General features: G+C 48.3%; 1 protein-coding gene across 3 annotated transcripts in view; it reads right to left on the bottom strand.

Annotated features, from left to right (window-relative positions):
- The window catches only part of Dpp8 (dipeptidyl peptidase 8), a 52,604-nt gene extending 49,216 nt beyond the window's left edge, over nucleotides 1–3,388 (bottom strand). Inside the window, exons 1-2 of one of the 3 annotated variants that reach the window (XM_048331761.1) lie at nucleotides 2,922–3,077; nucleotides 1,978–2,042 (exon numbers count right to left, since the gene is read on the bottom strand). The gene's annotated coding sequence lies outside the window, so the exon portion shown is untranslated. Of the gene's footprint in view, nucleotides 1–1,977; nucleotides 2,043–2,921; nucleotides 3,145–3,224 lie in introns of those variants that run through there. The other 2 variants (XM_048331758.1, XM_048331757.1) reach the window with 2 other exon arrangements.
- Between the last annotated feature and the right edge of the window lie 2,813 nt (nucleotides 3,389–6,201).

Here is a 6,201-nt window from a genome sequence, read left to right as displayed (position 1 = left end):
TGGTTATTTCTGAATGGTGCTATGGTCCTTGACTATTTCTGTCTCTCTACTCATGTATATGGGCCTGCACATACACACTGTATAGTACAAATACCATTCTGGATGCTCCCAGTAAATGTTTACTGTTGTTTTTTTTTCTAGGATAGACCTGATAATTGCATGGTTCATTTCCAGAATTCCTTAATACCTTATTTACAAATAGTCTCAAAACATGTGGCCTCTATTTTCCCTAAAACAAGGGCACATATATGGTCATAATGGATGTATTTCATTGTCCTACCTTCCTCTTCACTGATAGGTCTTCCCTATAGCTACTGATCATATTCCCATGGGCTCAGATCTCTTCCACACTCAAGAGATTATTTTCAATTGACCTACTTTAAGAATAGATTTCTTCACTCATCTATCTCTCTTCACTGTAATCTTTCCTTTACATTCAATCTTGCCATCAGATAATAAAATAAATGAAATACAGTATGAGCCTGTTTATCATGGGGATGGATCTTATATGATAAAAAAGATTTGAGTCTAAAAGTCCCTGAACTGTACTTGAAACTGCTAAGTACGGAATGCTGTTGGCTCACATCTGCAATCCTAGCTACTCAGGAAGCTGAGATTTGAAGATTGTGGTTTGAAGCAAAGTCTTCAAGACTCATTGCCAATTAACCACAGAAAAAGCCAGAAGTAAAGCTATGGATTAAGTAGTACAGTGCTAGCTTTGAGCAAAAAAAAGCTTAGGGACAGTGCCTAGACCCTGAGTCAAAGCCCCAGGACTGGAATGAAAAAAAATAGAGAATTCTTGTGGATGATATGTAGAATGTCTAGTTTGTATCTGCAGTTAACATGATTAAAATTCTAAAATGGAACTGAGTGCTGGTGGCTCACACCTGTAATCCTAGCTATTCATTCTGGGATCTGAGGATCGTGGTTCAAAGCCACCTTGGGCAGGCAAGTGTGTGAAATTTTTATCTCCAATTAACCATTAGAAAAACAAGTGGAGCTGTGGCTCAAAGTGGCAGAGCACTAGCCTTGAGCAAAAGGATTCAGGGATAGTTCCTGATCCCAAGACTTACAAAAAAAAAATCTAAAATATTTCTTTCAGAAATGTATAGCTATTTACTCAAAAGAATATTCTAACTAGAGGGTGAATATTGAAGGACTTTAAAAAGCCATAAAGACATAAAAGTGTGTCTGTCACAAAACCTAAAAAGCCTACTTCTGTTCCCTGTTTGCAAGATGCTCCTCTATCAACCTGGCTTGAGATAGAATCAACTCAGCAGTATAAACGAGAACTATAAGCCATTCTTGCAGAAAGGGAACTCAGATTTAATAATTAAAATTGTTCTGAGACAAGGTCTTGCTATGCGGTCCAGGCTGGTCTCCAAGTTGAGTTCCTCTCACCTCAAGACTCTCAAGTGGAAGAAATGGGTGAGAATAAGATGCACCTTACTTATAAAATGACAGGTTAAACTGAACCGCCTCTGGGTCTACTACCTAAAGGTAACAACAACAACAACAAAAACATATATATGCAGTCTTCCAAGTGTGGGGTAAGAGGCATGCACTAGGACATCTCACAAGATGAAGAATATTCTATTGATTTGCATTCCTCTTCTATTCTATTGAAATGCATTCCTCTTTTTGTGTTTTCCCTTGCCACAAGACTATGACAGTGAGATAAGTCACTTTTCTGGAAAAATTATTTTTTATGCCATTTCTGGGGCTTGAACTCAGGACCTGGGCTCTGTACCTGAGGTTTTTTTTTGCTCAAAGGTAGCACTTTTTAGACTTGAGCCACAGTTCCACTTCCGGATTTTTGGTGGCTACCCTGCCCAGGCTGGCTTAGAACACCGATCCTCCGATCTCAGCCTCCAGAGTAGCTGGGATTACAAGCGTAAGCCACCGGAGCCCGGCTCTAGAGAACAGCTTCTTGAAAGACTACTTTAGAAAAGGGGTGGGGAGCACCTGTGATTATACCTGTTAATTTGTCGGCTTCCGTAGTAGCCACAGTGGATGACAGAGAGGAGAGGTCCTGGTGAAAGCTAAGTGCCAGGTGGAGGTGAAACCGGGAGCATTCGACTAGCAAAGTGAACCAGAGGCTAAGAAATCAAGACATATCCGTTCCCCCCCTCCCCGCCCCCATCACCACCATTAGCTATATTGCGCCTGTCGCTCAGGTTGGGAAACTGGGAAAATAGGTTTGAGAGTCCGGGCTCAAGAAAGAGCTTGGCTTGGGCGCCGGCGGCTCACGCCCATCATCCTACCTGCTCAGGAGGCTGAGACGTGAGGACCGCGGGGTGAAGCCCGCGCGAGCAGGACAGTCCCTGGGGGCTCGCATCTCCAAGGGACCCCCCCCCCCCCGTCAGAAAACCTGAAGTGGTGCTCGGTCTCGGCGCAAAAGGGCTCGGAGACGGTGCCCAGGCCGAATTCAAGCAATTAAAAAAAAAAATGTCTGGACCAGTCCAATCGCATTCCACACACTTTTAAACTTCAGGGCCAATCACCTCACGCAAACACCCACGCCTCACGGAATCCTACCCCCCGGCGCCCCTCCAGGGCTCACAACCGGCTCAGGTCGCATCCAGGGGCAAACGATCGCGAAAGCTGACGAAGGAAGAGGAGAGGGGCTCGCAGAAAAAGGATGAGCAGGGGGTGGGGACCTCGAGGGATTCCCCAGGCTTCGTGTGTATGGGGGGGGGGGAGGAAGGTGCAACCGGGAAGTTCACGTGTCCTCCGGCCGTGGGTGGGTGGAACAGAACCCGCGGAGGACAGAGAAGAGGGGAGCGGCGGAGGTGGGGGGGGCGGGGGAGATAGGAAGAGGGATCGGCCGGAGGGAAGCGGCCAGGCAGGGCGACCAACCGAGCCGGAAAACCAGAGAGAAATCTGAGGTTCAGAATCCCATCATCTGCCCCCAAGCGGACCTCAGGCCAAGTTCTCCGCCTCCAGGAACTTCCGTGTTCTCCTTTCCGCGAAGCCGGTCCCGAGCACCCGGCACCCCGCCCCCCCCAACCCCGGCGGGGTCCAATGGAGATAACGGACGCGGACGTCCGGAGGGCCGGCGCTGCGGGCGGGGGGACGCTCAGGGGAACGTTGGCTTCCTCTTCCGGCAAGCGGAGACCCCCGCCGCCGACTCGGGCCCACGCGCGGGCGGCTCCCCGGGCGGGGAGGCTGGGGCCAGGCCTCGCGGGCTCCGGGGAGGGAGGAGAGGGGGGCGGATGCCGCACCTTCCCCCCAGCCCCGCTCCCCGACGCGCTACGGAGCGGGTCCGCGCCGCTTCATGCCGTGCCGCCTCCACTCCCCGTGCGGGTGACAGCAGCTTGCGCGGCGGCCGCGCCGGCGGCCCCCAGCGGGCGCGGGACTCGAAGGTGTCGGCCGCGGCGGCAGCGGCGGTCAGGGAACTTCCGGTTTCTGCAGACCCCACCCTTCCACTGGAACCGGAGCCGACGAACCAAGAAGGACGCCGCCTCCACTTCTAGGTGGGCTCACGAGCCACCACGCCCTCTAGTGGTAGGAGGAGCGAAGACCAAGTGGAAGGAGACGATGCGAACGGGGGCGTGGCCTAGTGTGGGGGCGTGGTAGGTGGGGGGCGTGGTCTGGAGGGCGGTGGGGTGGGGCGGAGGCGGATACAGAGAAAGTGTAGAAATCTGCCTGGACTTGCAGCTTGTTGGCTTTATTTATTTTTTATTTATTTTTTTTTGCGGGTCCTGGACCTTGAACTCAGAGCCTGGGCTCTGCTCCTGAGCCTCGCTGTGCTCAAGTGTAGAGCTCTACCACTTGAGCCACAGCCCCACTTCCGGCTTTTTCTGTTTATGTGGTGCTGAGGAGTCGAACCCAGGGCTTCATGCCTGCTAGGCAAACTCTCTACCACTACTTTAATCTTTATTGTAAAGGTGATGAGCAGTTCCATAAGTAAGGTAATGAGCTGCATTTCTTTTGAAACACTGTTATCCCCTTTCTTCCCAAGTTGTATAGCTCATTTCCAACATAGTGTCAAGTGAGTATCATTGTTGCAATAGTTCATCCTTTGTCCTGCTGTTTCTATGATTCCCTTTTCCTTCCAGAATCTATAAACTTACATACAAGACAAAGGGTACAGAAAACTAAAACAAACAACAACAAAATAAATAACTACATACAGGACATAATAAGAACCTCTTGTCCCCAGTTCTTGGATTTCATGTTGATACGCTTCATTATATATGTAGGGTCCTATGCACTTAGCAATGGGGCTACTGAGATCTGCTGTTAAGAATATCATAGACAGGGGCTGGTCTAGTGGCAAGAGTGCTTGCCTCGGATACATGAAGCCCTAGGTTCGATTCCCCAGCACCACATATATAGAAAATGGCCAGAAGTGGCGCTGTGGCTCAAGTGGCAGAGTGCTAGCCTTGAGCAAAAAGAAGCCAGGGACAATGCTCAGGCCCTGAGTCCAAGGCCGAGGACTGGCCAAAAAAAAAAAAAAAAAGAATATCATAGACATTTTCTAGTTACTACAAATGAGGGAAAACATGCCATCTACTTTACTTGGGCCTAGCTTACTTCATTTAATGTAATTTTTTCCAGGTCTTTCCATTTCCTAATGAAGGGGACAATGCCATTCTTTCTAATGGAAGCATAGAACTCCATCTACTGAGGGGCATCTTGGTTGGTTCTATATCTTAGCTATGGTAAATAATGCTTCAATGAACATAGTTGTGCTGGTAGCTTTAGTATGGCTTTGTTTGTGGTCATTTGGGTAAATGCCCCAAAAACAAATCTTCAAAGAAACAATCACTTCATTAACAAGTGGGCTAAAAACTTAAAGAGAGATTTCTCTGAAGAGGAAATAAGAATGGCCAATAGATACAGGAAGAAATGCTCAACGTTTCTGTCCATAAAGAAATACAAATCAAAATAACATTGAGACTCTACCTTACCCCAGTTAGAATAGCCATTATCAAGAAATTTAATAGCAACAGGTGCTGGCAGGGATGTGGCCAAAAGGGAACACTACTAGACTGTTGGTGGGATTGCAAACTTGTTCAGTCACTCTGGAAAGCAGTATGGAGGTTCCTCAAAAGAGAAAACAGAGCTCCCCTGTGGCCCAGCAGACAGATCTTATTTCTTCTTCTTTTTTCTTTTTGCCAGTCCTGGGCCTTGAACTCAGGGCCTGAGCACCATCCCTGGCTTCTTTTTGCTCAAGGTTAGCACTCTGCAGGTTGAGCCATAGCACCACTTTTGGCCGTTTTCTATATGTGTGGTGCTGGGGAATCGAACCCAGGGCTTCATGTATATGAGGCAAGCACTCTTGTCACTAGGCCATATTCCCAGTCCCTCTTATTTCTTCTTAATTTTTGTCAGTACTAAGGGGGGGGGGGAGTTGAGCTCAGGATCTTGCACTAGGACTTGGCATGAAGCCACTTTAGCCACAACTCTAGTCCAACAATTTTGCTTTGTGTGTGCAGATCCTGGGGCTTGAACTTGCGGCCTAGGTGTTGCCCCTGAGCCATAGCTCCACTTCCACCTTTTTTTTTTTTTGGTTGTTAATTGGAGCTAAGAGTTCCACTGGCTTTCCTGTCCAGGCTGTCTTCGAACCCTGGGTCTCAATCTCCTAAGTAGTTAGGATTAAACACCTGAGCCACTGGATGAGCCAGTGGCAGCGAAGACTTTAAATCCTTCTCTATTCACATTTCCATCTTTCTGCTCCATTCCCTTCCTCCCAGGCTCACAGACACATCCACTTATCTTCACTTTTGGACTTGGGCCCTGAGCTTCCCCTGCCTTACCTGTGTTACATGTTCTGCCAGTTTCTTGCCCATTTCACAATCAAGCACTCAAGCATTCCATGCCTCTCTGTGGTTTTACCATACTACTCATGTCCGTTCAGCACTTTCACATTAAACCCGTTATATTTTTCATGGCCAACTCAGCTAAGCGCTTCCTGGGAGCTAATATGATTCTGCTTTCTCATTGGATTGACTCTTGGTTAGAAACAACAAGAGTGGCTCATACCTGTAACCCTAGCTACTCAGTAGGCTGGGATCTGAGGATCACTGTTTCAAGCCAACTCAGGTAGAGAACTCTGTGAGACTCTTATCCCCAATTAACCAACAAAGAGCTTCGTGAAGGCATGGCTCAGGTGGTAGAATGCCAGGCTTGAGCAAGAAAAGCCAAGCAAATGTGAGGGTCTGGGTTCAAGTCCCAGTACTGGCACATGCATGC

Source organism: Perognathus longimembris, chromosome 23 (genome assembly GCF_023159225.1).
Source record: "Perognathus longimembris pacificus isolate PPM17 chromosome 23, ASM2315922v1, whole genome shotgun sequence".
Classification (NCBI taxonomy): domain Eukaryota; kingdom Metazoa; phylum Chordata; class Mammalia; order Rodentia; family Heteromyidae; genus Perognathus; species Perognathus longimembris.
Note: the sequence above shows the minus strand (reverse complement) of the source record. Positions and strands in the feature narration are given on the sequence as shown.